Here is a 16,161-nt window from a genome sequence, read left to right on the forward strand (position 1 = left end):
AAGACAGCTGAGTAATATTTTCCTGAGATCCCTGATGATGCACACAGATGGCCTGTAACAAATGAAATATGCAAGGTGACGGCTGGAGTTCTCACTCCAAGTTCAACTTTTACGGCTTAGAGAGTATTTCAGTCCTTACACCACAGCTTCATGGTAGAGAGAGATTTATTTTCTTATCTGTAGCAGGGTTTGTGAGTCTTTGCCTACCATGGCCATTAATGGTTGCAGTAGGAAGTAGCCAAGTGCTCTCACTGTAGTTCTTGCCTTATTAAAAAACAGCTGGGGAAAAAATGTATTGTAAAGAGCAGTGCAGCCATGTGGAGCTTGAGAAGTCTAAAGGGAAGCACTGGAGAAGTTTTTTATCTACATGGAATGAAATACAAGGCTGAAGAATCCCATTAAGGGATGTAGCATATGTAAAAGCAAACAAACAATATCAAATACATATTAAGTCAACTGAAAGATTACATGTTGGTAGCACAGAAAAAAAAAAAGCCCTTTGCAATAAAGTAAACACAGATCTGTTTACAGTGCCTGAAAGAAACTTTTTTTTTTCTGGCCTATTACTATGTCTTCTCTATGACTGCCTTATCAGATAACAGTCCAGCTGGTGGCTGTGTCCATCAAATTCACTTTTGCTAATGTATTAAATAATCTGACCATAATGCCTGACTGTGAATCATAGTCTGGTGAGCAGGAATTCATCCAGTTTGAACTGAACACAGTTTTAAACATGTAGCTCCTAACCTTCCTAACCCCTGGAGTCTCAGCTAGTGGAAGATCATCTTAAAACAACCCAAATATCTTCTGCAAGAATTTAAGAGTCAAAAAGTGACTTAGCTCCCTCAAACTGCAGAACAGCACTGATAAAGCAGGGATTGCTGCTGCTTAAGCAGCCTGGGCTCCAGAAACCTGGGAGCAGTTCATCCTTCCCAAGGTTCATGTCCTTGGGGGCAGAAGCACAAAGATGTGGAAAGAAACCCCCAAATCCAAACTGAGCTGCTGCCTGGGAACTCTGCTCCTCTCAGGAAAGGTTTTTTTGTGTGTTGCTCCCCTGGGGAAGGGGTGGCTGCAGGCAGTACTGTGGCTGTCAGAAAAGTGCTCTGCTATGGACACGCCCCACTCCTGGTGGGGAGAGCACCTTATTCCAATCCAGAGAAGGGAAAGGACAGTGGACAGCTCCAGCCAAAGGAGGTGGCAGGTAGCCAGGGAATATGGGACTGGAGAACTCCACAGCCCTGAGCCAGAATGGGACCCAGCCCCACTGGCTGTGGTGCCAGTAAGAACAGAGAACTGCTGCCCCATTAGGAGCCTGGGGTGAAGGGGTGGTGAGAAGATACAACTGTGAGAAGATACTGTAGGAATGGAGTAGGACTGTGAGTTACAACTCACAGATGCTGAACAGAGCAGATCTGGTGGCTCTGAGTGACTGGTGAACAGCACATGACCCTCCATGCACGTCATGCCTTCAGAGTCTGATGGCAGGGAATCCCACTTAAAGTTTCCAGATTTGTCCTTTCTGGGCTGCACTGAAGTATTTACATAGGTGTGTATCAATCTTGCAGCTTCAACCGGTTACAGTGACAGTTTTTAAATAAATCAATACATTATGTATGCATATAAAGAAGACTGTATTTCTATATATAAACCTAAGCCATTTCCTGTCTATATGGAAAGTATGGGTATTGTCTGCTGTGTGAAAATAGAAAAAAAAAAGGATATGCTCCACTTTTTCCATTTATCGTCCAGAACATACCCTCATATCAAACGATTTCTGATTGAAAACAGCCTCTTAATGCATTACAAGTAAAAATAACCCATTATTGTGTAATATATGATATATCCTTTCCTCTTTTAGGCAAAGCAGTGCCTGCAAATATGTCTAGACAGAGTGATGGAAAAGCACAAATTGGCCTCTAACTGTTGCCACCCACTTATCAGACCAACCTGGAAAAAAATTTAAGATATTACAGTCTCGTTGCACGACACCCATAAGGCAGAAAGTCTCTCTGAGGCTTCATGGCTTACTGCAAAGCATAGGTGTCAGAAACTTTGTGAACAGGAGCATGACTAACTTGCCTTCATGGCCTGATGAGAATTGCCAAGTGACTGAAGTAGGCCAGGGTGTCCTGTGAGCAGTGGAATATCCCTCGTATGGAGAGTGTTAAAAGTCTTCTTCCCATGCTGCAGATGAATCAGTCACCTGCTGACACTGCAGACACGATCAGAATTCAGAATCTATTTGCCACATTTTGGAGGAAAGCTTTTAAGTCCTGACCTAATCCTTCTGCCCTGCACCTGATCATTTTTTAAAATCAGCTTTTTAACTCTCTTGAGTTTATGTCTGGTAATAAAGTTGTCTTGGACAAGGTTCTCTTTGTAAAAAGATCATTCTCCTCTGGCACACCTCCCTGCTACCTTGTCATGGCAGGAAATCAACATTGTTTGTACTTGTACTGAGGAGTTTCAGAATGCAGTGTACATCGTGGATAACTGCCTTTGGGTTTAGCTGTTCTTCTGTTCTCCTGCTCACCTTTAGAAAAGAATGACAGGGTAACAATGCTAATAGAAAGAAAGAACTGCAGAAGGACAAGAGAAATCAATGGTTCAAGAGTTTTCATCTGATGCCACTTGTTTTCCACTTACTTTGTGTCTGTTATTCAGAAAGTGTTAGTCTTCCCCATGGTGAAAAAAGAAATGGTGAATCAACAAAGTGGATGATTTTTGTATAAAGGGTGTGCTGGATGATGTTTATACAGTTTGCAAGCACTTGCATGTTTTCATCTGTGTACATACAAAGTGTTGGTGTGTAGGAAAAGTGGTTGACTCCAGTCCCAGAGAAGTTACAGAAGCCTTGTCACATTTTCATATCTGAAAACACCGTGGTGGTGAAAGCCAGGCATGGGTTGGGATGGACAAGCCCTGAGTAGGAGTTGGGTACTGGAATAACACACTGCCACCTACTTTAGGCCCTTTTCTTTAATGTTTTGGCTTCTTCATCTCCACAGCTGTGAAATTCCAGAAGGTAAGGGTCCAATGTGGATGTCTCAAACACCAAGGGAGAATCCAAGCTTGACAGGTGGTTTTTCTGGGTGGAAGAAAAACCAAATAACTTTGCAGTCACCCATAATCTCTGAGCCAGCACTGAAGGAAAGGGTCTCTTATACACACATGTGCACACTCCCCCTATACCATATATATGCAGACACATACACAGCTGAGATGTAACCTACACAGAACCTTTTTTCCCTTTTATTTTGGAAAGCCAGGACAGGGTTTCTCCCAATGGCATAAAGAAGGAAAACGGCACACACAGAACGACCATCTTTACCCAGAGAACAAAATGCTGGTGGACTTTGCAAGTATCACAACAGTTTTCACACAGATGCCCCTGTAAATTGAGCCAAGCTGTTCACTATGCATCAGAAATGGCCTTGTGTTTGAGCCTCAAATTCACCTATTTGTGTAAGTGAGGTTGCAGCTGCAGCTTTGCTGCGGGGACAGGCAGAAACTCAACCCAGGCAGTAATCTGCAAGACAAACATCAAGAGGAAGCACTCTCCAGTTGAGCTTTGAAGTTACAGCCTTTCTACCAATGTGCTTTGGATTTGCTTCGCTATTTTTAAACCAGAAGAGAATGTCCAAGCCTCTGCCCAGCCCTCCCCTTATGTTTGGTGCACTTATCGAGGTTGGCATCCTGTTTGAGGCAGGAGATCAGTCAGGAAGTTAACCAGGAGTCCAGATGCTGGTCTTGGAAAGGCTCATGCCAGAGCCAGGCTTCCACGCGTTTCAGCTGCCAAATTCCCTCCTCACAAATGTCCACAGTTCTTGGCTCTCTCACTGGGGTAGTTAGAGGAAAAGCTTGAAGAAGAATGTTTTCTACTCTACAATTAGCAGGGAGGAGCAGTGCCAGGGGAGTAATACTGCTGACATAGGTTGGCATGCCTTGCATTGCAAGTTACTGTTTTCCAGCCAGAGAAAGTTCTTGTTTGTCCACGAAGATTTTGTCATAGGACAGGCAGCACACTCCAGTCTCTGCCCTGAGGAAGGGAATTAGGCTGGGCTGTTTTCTCCTCACAGGCTGCACTGAGATATGAATGCCTACACAAATTTATATGTTAAATGAATGTTGCAGTTCCTATCTCCCCACACAATCCTAGGAAAGACACCAGTTTTTCAATAGCTGCTTACACTGTGGGCAATGGCTTCCATGAAGCTGTGACTTTATTTTCCTTCAGGCTCCTGAAGTCCCAATCCCATGGAAAGGGGACTGTACCTCAGGCTCTGTATAACAGGAAACTTCATATGCTAGGAATGCTTTTTTTTTTCCTAAATGGGGCTTTGGTTAAGCAAATCTGCCTGTGATGTTCTCGCTGGCATCTCTGCAGAGGGGAACACACCTGCCTTGTGCTGGAGGTCTGGCTCTGCAGGTACTGAAAGGGCTTTTCTTCAGTCACCCTGCTTGAAGCCTGGGGCTGCTTTTGGTGAGCACACACTACACTACCTGCTCATAAAAAACAGCAGTGAAAAGCCAAACCTGCAAACAGGTGATTTCAAGTCATGATTAATCATCATACTTCAACTAATTTGTCCCCTAATTTCCTACCACTGACATGAAGGTTTCTGAGACTGCAGGATCTATGAGCACCAGCAGAATGGGGCATTATTTCCTTGGATCAAGCCTAAGGGTCAGTAGAGAGCACACATGTACATGTCCCTCCTGGGACAAGAAAGTGGGAGATTTCAGATTCACAGTCACATCAGCACTTTCCAGGATATTAATGCTTTTAACATGCTGAACCTGGGAGGTTTTCCCTTCCAATTTTAGATTACTCTTTGAAACCTCTACCATGAGTCCATAAAAGGTGATGTGGATAGTGCATCCTTATAGATTCAGTTTTTGTCTGAGGCTTGATTTTGTTTCACAGGTCCCTCTTGCACACCTCTGGGGTGTGTAGTTTGTTAGTTTTGAGCTAGGCTAGGGCTGAATTTCCTATTACAGCTTAGAGATATCCAAACAAGTAGGAGGGAAAAAAAAATTATTCAACCTAACATGGATTCTTTTACCAGGAAGTGATAAAAGCAAATGTGACAATTGTAAACACAAAAGGAACTACTTCTAAAAGTTTTGAGCAGCTAAAAATACAGCAGAGAGGAGAAGGAGGAAGGATTTAGGACAAAAGCTAGAATGGAACCCTAAGCATAACAATGAGTATCTACATTTACTGTCATAAAGATTTTCTCATCAAAAGCACGTGCTCAAAGTCCCAGTGCACACAGCAAATGCTGCACTATTTTAACTGGTCTATTTTGGGCCCACTTCATAAGGATGCATTGGTCACAGTGGACTGTGGGACTCATTTTTTGCTCATATCTCTATATGAAGAGACAGAACTTCTCACAAATGGCAGTAAAGGCCAGGGTATTTCATCCAAGACTTTATCTTTTGTTTAGTGGCATTTTGGCTTCAGTTTCACTATGCTGTTGACAAAGACATTTGAACATTTTTTATTGATTCAGAAATCTGGGCATTAAGACTCATCTTTATAGTTCACTTAAAAGTAAATGTTTCAAAATTTAAAACTCCTCATACAGCTTTTAAACTTTATTGGCTGAAGATTGAGTGCTGTAAAATGATTTTTTCTTCAGTAATGGAAGTTCTATTTTACAGAAAATGGTAACCATTAACTCTGCTTGCTGAGAGCAAATGAACAAAATCAGACCTGCTCTATGAAAAGGAGGATTTGGTCACCATAATAAAGGTACTAATTTTTCATGTCCTCTGTTTTCTCAAGACCTGCTCATTCCTAACTCCTGGATTTCACTACACAGTCATATGTTAACAGAGGAATCATTTTGCTCATTTTAAATGCAGCTGGAATGAAAAGGGATACAGGTGGAAACAGGAATGAATGAAGGACAACTTGGAAAATAGTTTTTTCCTCTTCTTCCCTGTAGTGCTTGTGTACTACCTGGAAGGAATTCAGGAGGTTATCCATGGTAGCGTCAGCTACATCCTTGTCCTTCCTGGCTGCTGTTTTTCTACTCTTAGTAACATACAGTCTGGAGACCCAGAATTCCTCCAGTCAATCCATTACAGGGCTTCATAATCCTACTATCACAAAGATTTTTTCCTTGGTGTCTAATGAGAATCTTCCTTATTCCAGCTGAAGCCTCTCTTTACCTCTCTATCTCACCACAAGATCTGTGTTCTGCTGTTTGTAGTAACCCTTCAGATATTTAAAAACATTCTCAGCATTCACTCCTATCTCTTTTTCTTTACAGTAAGCAAATGCAGTTTGGCCAGTCCTACCCCTGCAGGTAATTTTTGTTGTACCTGTGGGGATTGCGACAATGCTCTGGATCTTCATCAGATTATTTGCATCTTTCTCATGTGCTGTGACCAAACTGAACTAAATGGGGCTGGATTCACGGATAGACAAAACACCTACAGCATCCAGAGTCCTGTGGCTCCTGGGTGTCTTTTCTAGCATTGGTACTGGGCACACCACAGTCCCCAGACTCTGTGACCTGCATGTGGCATCTGCATGATCCCAGGCATGCTCCAACAGCTCCTAGCACATACCTGGCATCCCTTCAAAGACAACTAAAGGCCTCTTGCCTCCCCTTTTTATAATGATGGTGTTTTCAGTGAGAACCTGAATTAATCTTTGTTCCCCTTTTCACTCCCAGACCTCACAAGGATGCGCCTTGTCACTTCTTGAGCTCTCCTAGTCTGCAGAACACAAAATTCTTCACACAAGGGAGCAGCATGTGGGAAGGTTTGAGAATTCAGCAAGTTCTCCTCACATAAATCATCTAACATTTCTCACAGTGTCCTTCAGCTGCTCAAGAAGTTATTATCCCTATCCTGCTTTACTGCATGCTATTTCTGCAGCTTTCTTGAGAAATTTTCTGTACTGAGCACCTATGGAGTAGCTACTTGGTCATTTGTGGCATCTTTGCCTCTGTCTCTAGATTTGATGGAATTGTTGAGAAAATGGTTTTTGGCAGTGGTTTCTTTTAAGAGACTCGAGCCCCATCACAAAACAGAACAGCTTCAAAATTGCATGGGCACTATCAGACACATGCAATCACTGGATGAAGGGAAAAGGGTCGTGCACTGTCCCCCAATGACTGCTTTTGACATGTCTGCTCTCTCTCCCTGTCTGGCTGTAATATTTGTAATATTTGGCTGTAAGAATATATTTGAAGGGCTGTGAGAGAGCTGGTTGTGGCTGATGGAAGCCTTTGTGGGGGCAACAAAGTTGTGCAGTTCTGGGTGGAGGCAGCTACAGAAAGCTCAGGGTTCAGGACTTCAGGTCAGGGTGGGCTGGACACACATACAACTTCTGAAAGGTCAAGGTATAGGAAAACATAAATAAATGTCTTTGGACCATTTAGTAATAGGTGAACTTGTGTGAATGTGGAATGAAGGATCTGAGTCTGCTCAGACATGGGATTCTCCAGAATGGCTCTGAATCCACACTGGGTTGGCATTTTTGTGGCTGTACCTACCACTGACTGACAAATGGCCTGAACTCAGCCCCTCTCTGACACTCAGGATGTTCCTCAGCATGGACATGGCCTAAAGGCATCTCTCATTGGTTCAGACATCCCTTAATTTTGTTCACTCCTGGAGGTTAAATAACCAGGACGATCAGAGTGCAGCTCATGGTGTGCTGACCACACAAGCAGACGTGTGCAAGTAGACCAGAGAGCCTAAAGAGCACAGAGCTGGGACAGGATGGATTGTCAAAATACTGATCCAACGTGCTGGCAGGACTTCTCAGCTGTCACTGGTGTTCACACAGATGAATTTAATGCTAGCTTAGAAATTTCTTCCAGAGCAGTACTCACACCCATGAAGTAGAGACGTATTTTGGGAGGGAATAAGACACTCGAGCAGTACCTCCCTCTTTTTCCTTTGGGATTTGCTGCTTCCAGCTCACCCCAGCCCTCCCTCGGATGGCAGTCCTTCTCCTGCTGTGCAAACCTGCTCGGCATGTCCCCTCTAAGCCCCAGCAGTGCCACAGGAAAGGATGTCAAAACCAATATTCTCCTCCCAGGATAACAGGAAAAAGAACATCACAGCCCTTCACCTTGCCTTTAGACTCCCTGAAATAAGTGCTAAATAAGCTTGAAGCTGCCCGGTGCGTGCATGTCCGTCTGGGAGCAGGGAGCTGCAGGGAGGGCAGGGTGACACGGGCGTGCACCTCCCTTCCTGGGCTGACCTGGGGGTCCCTCCCAAGGATCTCCCAGCACCCGCTCCCTGGCGGGATGGCATTGCCCCCGCCAAGGGGAGATCGCGTTACTCGGGCCCCTTGTGTAATTCTGGTTCCCAGCAATTGTTTTCTGGTGACCTTTTATTGTTAACAATTAGCGCTGGAGCTGGAGCGCAACTAGGGTAAGCATATTTTACATCCTCCTCGAGCAAACAAAAAAGCTGGGTGGGCACGGTCTTGTTTCCTGGTTCACACCCATGACTCCTTTGTGTCTCAGATCCCCTCCCACCATGTGTCATAGTCAGCAAACCCACTCCCTTACCTTTTGGCTCCCAGAGAGAGTGACGTCTTCGAGGGATGCGTAGGCATGCTCAGTGTATCCCATTATTTCCTTTCACATCCTATAAGAACACTGCCTCTCCCTAATACTCAGTCTTTCCTTATCCACGAGGCCAGAAATGTAAATCCCTCTGCAACGGAGTGCAAAGAGTGAGTTTGAAGGATGGTTTCTATTTATTTAAATGTACAGGCTATAAACACCGCCCTCCTACACTATGTTTTGGGTTCTTGCATGTATTTCCATACAGTAAATATCTTGACAGTTCCCTCAGCTCGACCTCAGTGATACACACACATCCCTGGAGGCACAAACACATCAACAGTCTGCTAATCTTCACAAGTAATAACATAGATTTTTCTTCTCTCTCCTCACTTTATTAAACTACATTTGAGGAGAAAAGGCATAGTTGGCCGCCTGCTCCAAACCAAGTTGTGGTAGGCAATGAATATACCCAGCTCCTGAGCTGAGGACCCTTCCCAGATGTGTTCTTTGCCAGTAAGCCTTTTGTCTTTCCCACAGAGAAGAAGGGAAGACGGGGAGGAAAAGGACCAGGGAAAGACCCTCCAATGGAATCTTGTTTCTGCATTACAGTGTGCAGAGGGGGGACCCCACATTCATCACATCGTGATTGTTTTAGGGCGATTAAAACCAACAACTTGAATTTCTCCTGCAGCCTGTTGGCAGCTAGCACACAACTCATTCTTTCTGCGGGCAGCTTTACTTAGCAGGTCTGTGCCATGACTAATGAAGCCATCTCTGGGCTAATTCCAGCCCTTTTGGGAAGGAGCCCGGCTGCAGCTCGCTGCATGGCCCTCCCCTGCTCGCAGGCTCCTTATGGCCACCCCGCAGGTCCCTCCCACTGCCTCTGCTGTGCTTGGGAGAAGTGTGAGAAAATGCTTCTCCCTCAAAGCTGCTTTCGGCACAGCGCTGCCTCGCAATGACATTTAAGGACAGATTTTTCTGGGGCACTCCTCATTTCATCCGAAACATTTGAAGCCGCTTCCTTGGCAATCTTCTTGCCTGCTCCTCGGTGGCTTGTTATCTGATCTCCCTGTACCCACTGGCTGTGGGGAGAGGGACGTGTTTCACCGGTAAAGTCATAGTTAAACTAAACATTAAACTGTCCAAGAACTGACTTCCTCGACAGCTCTGATTCAGGCTCCCAAAAATGCTCTGCACAGTGAATCATGCTTCCTTCTGGAAATGACAGAACTTCCTCATCATGGTGTTCTAACTTGCCCTTTCCTCGTCTCCGGTGATATCAGGAAAGGATTGAATTGCATGCCACATTTTTTTCCGTGGTCGGCAGGGAGATGCATCCTTTTTGAAGAGGAAGAATTTCTATGAGTCAAAGGATGACAAACTGAAAATTAGTACCAGCCGCAGAAATAAATGACAAACAACAACATAAAGCCTCATAGAGGTGGCCAGTGGGTGGTTATTGGCTATTTGCCTTTCTGGCAACTTGAGGTGCCTAAGGATTGAGAGGCAAACTTGCTTTTCACCACTGAAAGTAGGAGCAAAGTTGAAACCACCAGTATCAGCTCTCTGATTATCTTTCCTGTGCTTGGTTTGACAGATCTTGTCTGCTTGCAAGTCAGGTAAGGTGGGGCAGTGCATGAAAGGTCCCAGAGTCCATCCCAGCTGTGAAGGACACACATCAAGGGTGTGGGGAGGATAAAGGACAGTGCTTTTCTGGGTTTTTGTTCCAGTCAGACTCATTTAGCAGACTGGTTCACAGGCATTGTGGTGACAGCAATTCAGAGACAGTTTGATGCATAGGACTTTGAAATCAAAACAACAACCCCCTGCTTCTCTCCCACCCCCTACAAACCTCTGTGATTGCTGAACAACACAGAGTTGGGTAAACACCTGACCATATGGTAAATGATGACTTGCACTGGAAATCAAAATTTTTACAGCTCTTTTTACTTTGCATACAAAATTTTAACTCCCCTGGAACCAGTGCAGGTGAAAGCCCAAGATGCACTGTCATTATTAGTTGCCAGGCTCTGGGGATTCCTAGGATAAAATCCTGTCCCAAACCAAACCATTAGCAAAACCCAAAGGAATAGATTTTCAGCCTCATTTAGACATAATGTAATAGGAGGGACTGGACATTAAAAACTGGAGGGTGGTTGAATGGATATAAAGAGGCAATTACTGTGCTTTCCTTAGAACAAACTTGCCTTCTTTCCCTAATTATATTCCATAATCAGCAAAGCACTATGTACTTAATAAGGAAGAAGAGTAAATAATACCAAAATATGTAAACTTTAATGCATTTTATGCAGATGAAATGCATTTTTTCAAGGCTAATTTAGGAGCATTTATTGCCTTTGAGACTTAAGTTTATATTCTTGCCCTTTGCATTGTCCCTGAGACATGGTATTTTTTGTGTATTGACATTTCATTGTTTCAATGTGGTTCACACTTTCTGTTCATAGCAGATGACATACATTAGGAAGAGGCATAAAGAAAAGAAACAAAATAATTTTTTAATGCATCTGAGCCTGTTTGAGGTTCCCTGTTGCACTGAGTAGGCTTAGAACACAGCTAAGGTGGAAGTCAGGGAATGTAGAAGTGGAAGAAAACTCCTGAAGGACCAAATTCAGCCACAGGTAGCACAGACATAGAGTACTTTTCATAAATAGGTCAAGTTCTACCTAAAAAGAAGTCAACTTGATGTTTCTTGAAAGGCTACCCCATGCCTTACTCCTCTAAGTTATCTTTTTCTGATTTCTTCCACGTGTTTCTTTGTGGCCAGAATAATATTTGTGGCATCTGCTTTAACTCAAAAACCACTAGTAACAATAATCCATTACTTAAATATAACTCTTCCAGGCAGCAGCTGATTCAATCACAGGAGTGAAAAAAATATTCTTAATAACAACTAACAGTCAGGTCCTTCAAATGCATGTATTGAGACTGGGGCAGCACACAGAATAAAAATACCTGCTCATTCTTGACCCTCAAATCATGATCTCTTAGCAGACTGAGGTGGAGCTGCAAGGCAGGGGGATAGGTATTGAATCCCAAGGATGATCATGCTCAGCAGTTTTGCAATCAGATAGGACCTTGCCAATTTGCTGACTCATTTCCTTTGGTCCCTCGGATGTAAAAATGAGAGGTCTCATCCCACTGCCACTGTACAGGCTATGCCTCATTGATGGAGTCCAAACCAAAGCAATCTGAATCTAATGGGAAAATTCACACATCAAAAGTATGTAGACTCATGGAAATGTAATTGAAACAACACTCAGAAAGGACATTTTGGGGTTTTTTTAAATTTTCTTAGTTTGAAAGCTGTAGTCTTAATGCAGAAAGGCTTATTTTAAACCACAAAGAGAGCTGTGGGAATTAGAAATTATCTATTTTCAGCAGCAATGTCTGTTGCATTTTTTTATTCATCTGTCTTTCAGATGAGAGTTTGAGCCCAAATTTTGTACAGCTGTTGGCAAACCTCCCCTTGAGTCAGTGGAAGAGGCCGATTGCTCATGTTTGCAAGATTCTTCAGATGTCTTCTGTCACACAACAAGCACATGCAAAAAGAACTTGTTCAAGTTGGACAGGCTGCAACGCAAGACCCAGGTCTCACTCCCAGGAAGGGGAATACTTGGTTTACAGGAGGGTGAAAAGCTTCCATGGACAGGAGAAGAACATCAGGGTTAAAAGGGCATTTTGAACAGGGCAAAAAGCAACAGAGCAGCACCAGGCCTTGTCTCTGTGGCTGCAAACCAGAGAACCTGAAGGCAGGAGTGGTGGCCAGAAGAAGTTTTGGAGCTGGAGAAGTCAGGCTGGAGAGGGGAGTGACAGACTTACTCCCAGCATCAAAATGTCTCTTCTAGCTCTGAGGGTCATAAAAATGCTCTGTGTTTGGGTTGGTTGTACAGCACACTGTACTTGTCTATGGTGACAGTCATGAATGTAACTGCACACAATGATTATGGATTTAGGGGGCCTGTTCCCTCTGCTCCCACCTCTTCATATCTGTGAATACCACAGTGAGTAGAAAAATACCATAAAAATCACAGAGAGGCTTTTCTCAAAGTGCAAGCCTGGAAAAAAATAATGCAGCTCCTCTGTGACCGGTGCAAGGAACCCTGAGCTATGTTCAGAAAAACTGTCAAAGTCAAAACTGCAAAACTTTCCCATCACTGCCAGTCCACAAGCTGATCTCTCTTTTCTCCTAGAGACCCACATGTGTAGGAACACATAACCATTGTTATGAGATCTCTTTCCAAACAACTCTTCCCCCTACTCACCCCCTTCTCTTCTGCCCTGTCCACATGCACACGTTCTGGCTCTTTGCTCTTCACCTCATGGGCAAACTGGCTGCCCTTGCACACTCACAGGTGGAAAACAAAGTTTTCCAGGGCCAGCAGGGCTTCTCCATGCCCAGCCAGCTGCTGCCACCCAAGGACACTCAGGGAAGGAGCTCCTGCCAGCCCAGAGCTCCTCCTGGCTATCAGGGTGCTGCTGCCTCCTTGGCTGTGGACTCATCCACTGCAGTGCTGTGATTCCCCACCAGGAATTCATACATATACATACAATACAGTTCTCTGCAGGGCTGGAGCAGGTCACCACGTGCCTTCAGAGGGCTGTGGCTGTGACTCTGAGCTCCTGGTGACTCACTGGGATGTCACCAAATGAACCAGATCCCGAGCACTGAGAAACTCTGCCAGCCCTGTGCAAATGGGAGAAAAGAGAGGAAGGAAGTTCTGTTGTTGCATTTTTTCATGGTGATCAGTGCTGAGTCAAAAAAAGGGCTCCAGGATTAGAGGGGAGGAAAGCTAAAATCATTAGGGAAATAGAATTTTAAAAGGATTAGCCAGCTGGATAGGAGTGGGAGCCCAAAAGATACCATATTCTTCTCACTGTAGATGACAGTTGTGAGAAAAATAATAGAAGGGAGTGACAAGTGGGTGGTGACAGTCTTCACTGCTAGAGTATGACCTGCTTTTTTCTCACCCTGGCCTCTCACTAATCCAACCAATTACTCCCTGTGAGAAGACAGAGGGAGAAGGCAACACTGGGCAGGTCCAGCTGAGTCTGTTCTCCCTAAGGAATGCCTCTGGAGCAACGAGGTTGATTTCTGCTCAGCCTTCTGTGAGCTGTTCCCAGTCACTTGTGCTGACACGGAGCTGGTGGATACCACCAAGGCCCAAGGTGCTGACCAGGGTGTTCCTCAAGCACAGCTAAAGCTCAGACAGACTGCAAGCTTGGGTGAACTCTTAGCCCTTTGCCAAGGTAAAGTTGTCAGGTTTTACACACTAGAACTAATGAAAAATATCTGTACTACAGCATGACTGCACTTCTAATAGTGTGTGCTAACTGCTTTGCTGGAGAAGTGAGCAGCTGTACCAAAAGTACCAGAAAATTACTGGCTACATCACATAGGGTGCAGGACATGCTGATATTATATAGGAAGTTCACCAATTCCAGTAACACACCAAATATATGCCCAGAAGTTAGTTTTTGAAATGCTTACATTTTAGGCAAGAATCCTTTAAAAATATTTCCTCAGGCAATCAGTAGCATAGGGCTGAAGAGTTTATCTTGGTTAATTCTGACTGGTTTAAAAAGAAAAAGATTGTGGGGATCAGCTCATTAGCAGTTGTAAGCTGGCACTGGTCCAGCAACCTAAATAAACTTCTGAGTTCATAAACTGGCTGGAGAGAGTCTGGCCCTATTTTGCAACTATTTAATCCCACAGTATGGCAAGGGTTTTACCCCACTGTACTGGCAAAAAACAGTCTGTTTTGAATGACAAAATGATGTTTTTTGGCTCTCTATTATTGTCAAGTTGCTGAAGTCCAAACACTGCTTGTGATGCTCTGTATGGTCAGTGCTTGACATCTACTAGAATGGATTTCTCAATTTATAGATGAGACTGATGTAGAAATGTTAATTTTTGTGTCTACACCTATTAAATAAATGTCCTTCTTCTGGGCAATGGCTTGGCCCTATGTATATTTTCTACGGATATTATTTTCTGCACATTTTCCAAATCTATTAATACAGTGGAAACTATGTAAGATCTTTAATGCCAAATGTTTTGCTTAGACTGTGTTTCCTCCAGTTGACCGGGAAAGGAAAAGTGGGATAAAGAGCTGCTAGTAAAACAATTTCCAGGATTGCCTGTTTTCCTTGCTTGTAAAAAGGTTCACTTCAATTTAATGTAAGTTACTAATGAATGCTCAGCATAGAAGACTGGTGCCTTGATTTATGCTCCCTTGTGATATACTTCTGGCAATTGTCCAAAATGCGTTTTTCCCTTAGTGTTTCATTGATTAGCAAGGATGCAAATTGGTAAAAGAAGTAAATTGATATTGAGAAGTCAGAAATGTTGCATTTGGTGTATCCAGTTTGTACATGCAAATTTGTATTCCTGAAATGCATCATCCTTTTGAAAGCCAGCCTTGCTAAGTCTGTATTTATGAATGTTAATTACAGAGGCAAAGCTCATGACTTTAGAGCATGATGTGATTTTGGTACTTTAAAAAGGAATTAAACCATTTAATTATTTTTGAAGAATGTAAAACAACCCTCCAAAATCTGCAGCACTTGTTATATACAGAATAAATCTTCTGAAAATTGGCATAGCAAAGTTTGAATTAGTGTGATTAAAACAAAACAAAAAAAAATACAGACACACTTTAAGAACTTTTTTCCATTTCTATCAACCTGTAAGAACCTGACTCATAATTCACCCAAAACTACCATATTGCTGTAACTCTTTCAAAGGTCATTCTTTCTTTTATTGGAAGGTGCCTCTTCCAAATGAGTTAAATAATACTATATGCCAGAGATTGCCACAGATAACCTTCCTCTTTGCAAATAGCTGTTGCTATTATTATTGCCAGTGCCAGCACAGCACAGGAAAAATACCCTCTGTCACAATGATCCCTATTCAGAGTCCAGTGGAAACCTAAACAGCCTCAGGAGGACGCTGCCATTAGGGACCCACATTCTCAAGAAGGCAGAAATGGTGTGCTCTTTGAAAGCTATGCAAAATGAAAAAGTTGTGCCTATTTTATATACAGCCCCACATGTACAGTGGAGGGGATGGCTGGGAAGATGCCTGTGTAGTCTGGAAAGGAATTCTGAAATTAACATTAAAAGAAAAGACAGCACAACCTGGACAACACTAAATTTACAGGGCACTGCTGCATGATGAGGCAACAAGGACTGGCCACAGAGGAGTCTGTGTTTGTGGATGCAGAAGTAGAGTTTGGACTCCTAAATGCCTGGCCTCTTCATGGCTTTGTTTTTATTTTCAGTTTTCATGCTAACTGTGGCACATATAGAATTATTTTAACATACAACATAAGAATTTTTATTTGTCTGAATTATAAAGAGCCATATGTGAATGCATCTGTTCTTCACTGTTACATTTATTATTTGTACTATGGTGGGGCCTCAAGTTTCCACCTCAGATCAGGGTTCCAACTTGCTAGGCAATGCACAAACATATAATGGGAAACACTCCCTGCCTTGAGAAAAACATATTCTAAATTGACAAAACCAGCTCAGGGTGGGAAAGGAGAACAGCCAGAGCACCCTTCCATGGCAGCTTAACCTCATCTAAACTGAA

This window comes from Prinia subflava, chromosome 3, assembly GCF_021018805.1.
Source record: "Prinia subflava isolate CZ2003 ecotype Zambia chromosome 3, Cam_Psub_1.2, whole genome shotgun sequence".
NCBI lineage: Eukaryota > Metazoa > Chordata > Aves > Passeriformes > Cisticolidae > Prinia > Prinia subflava.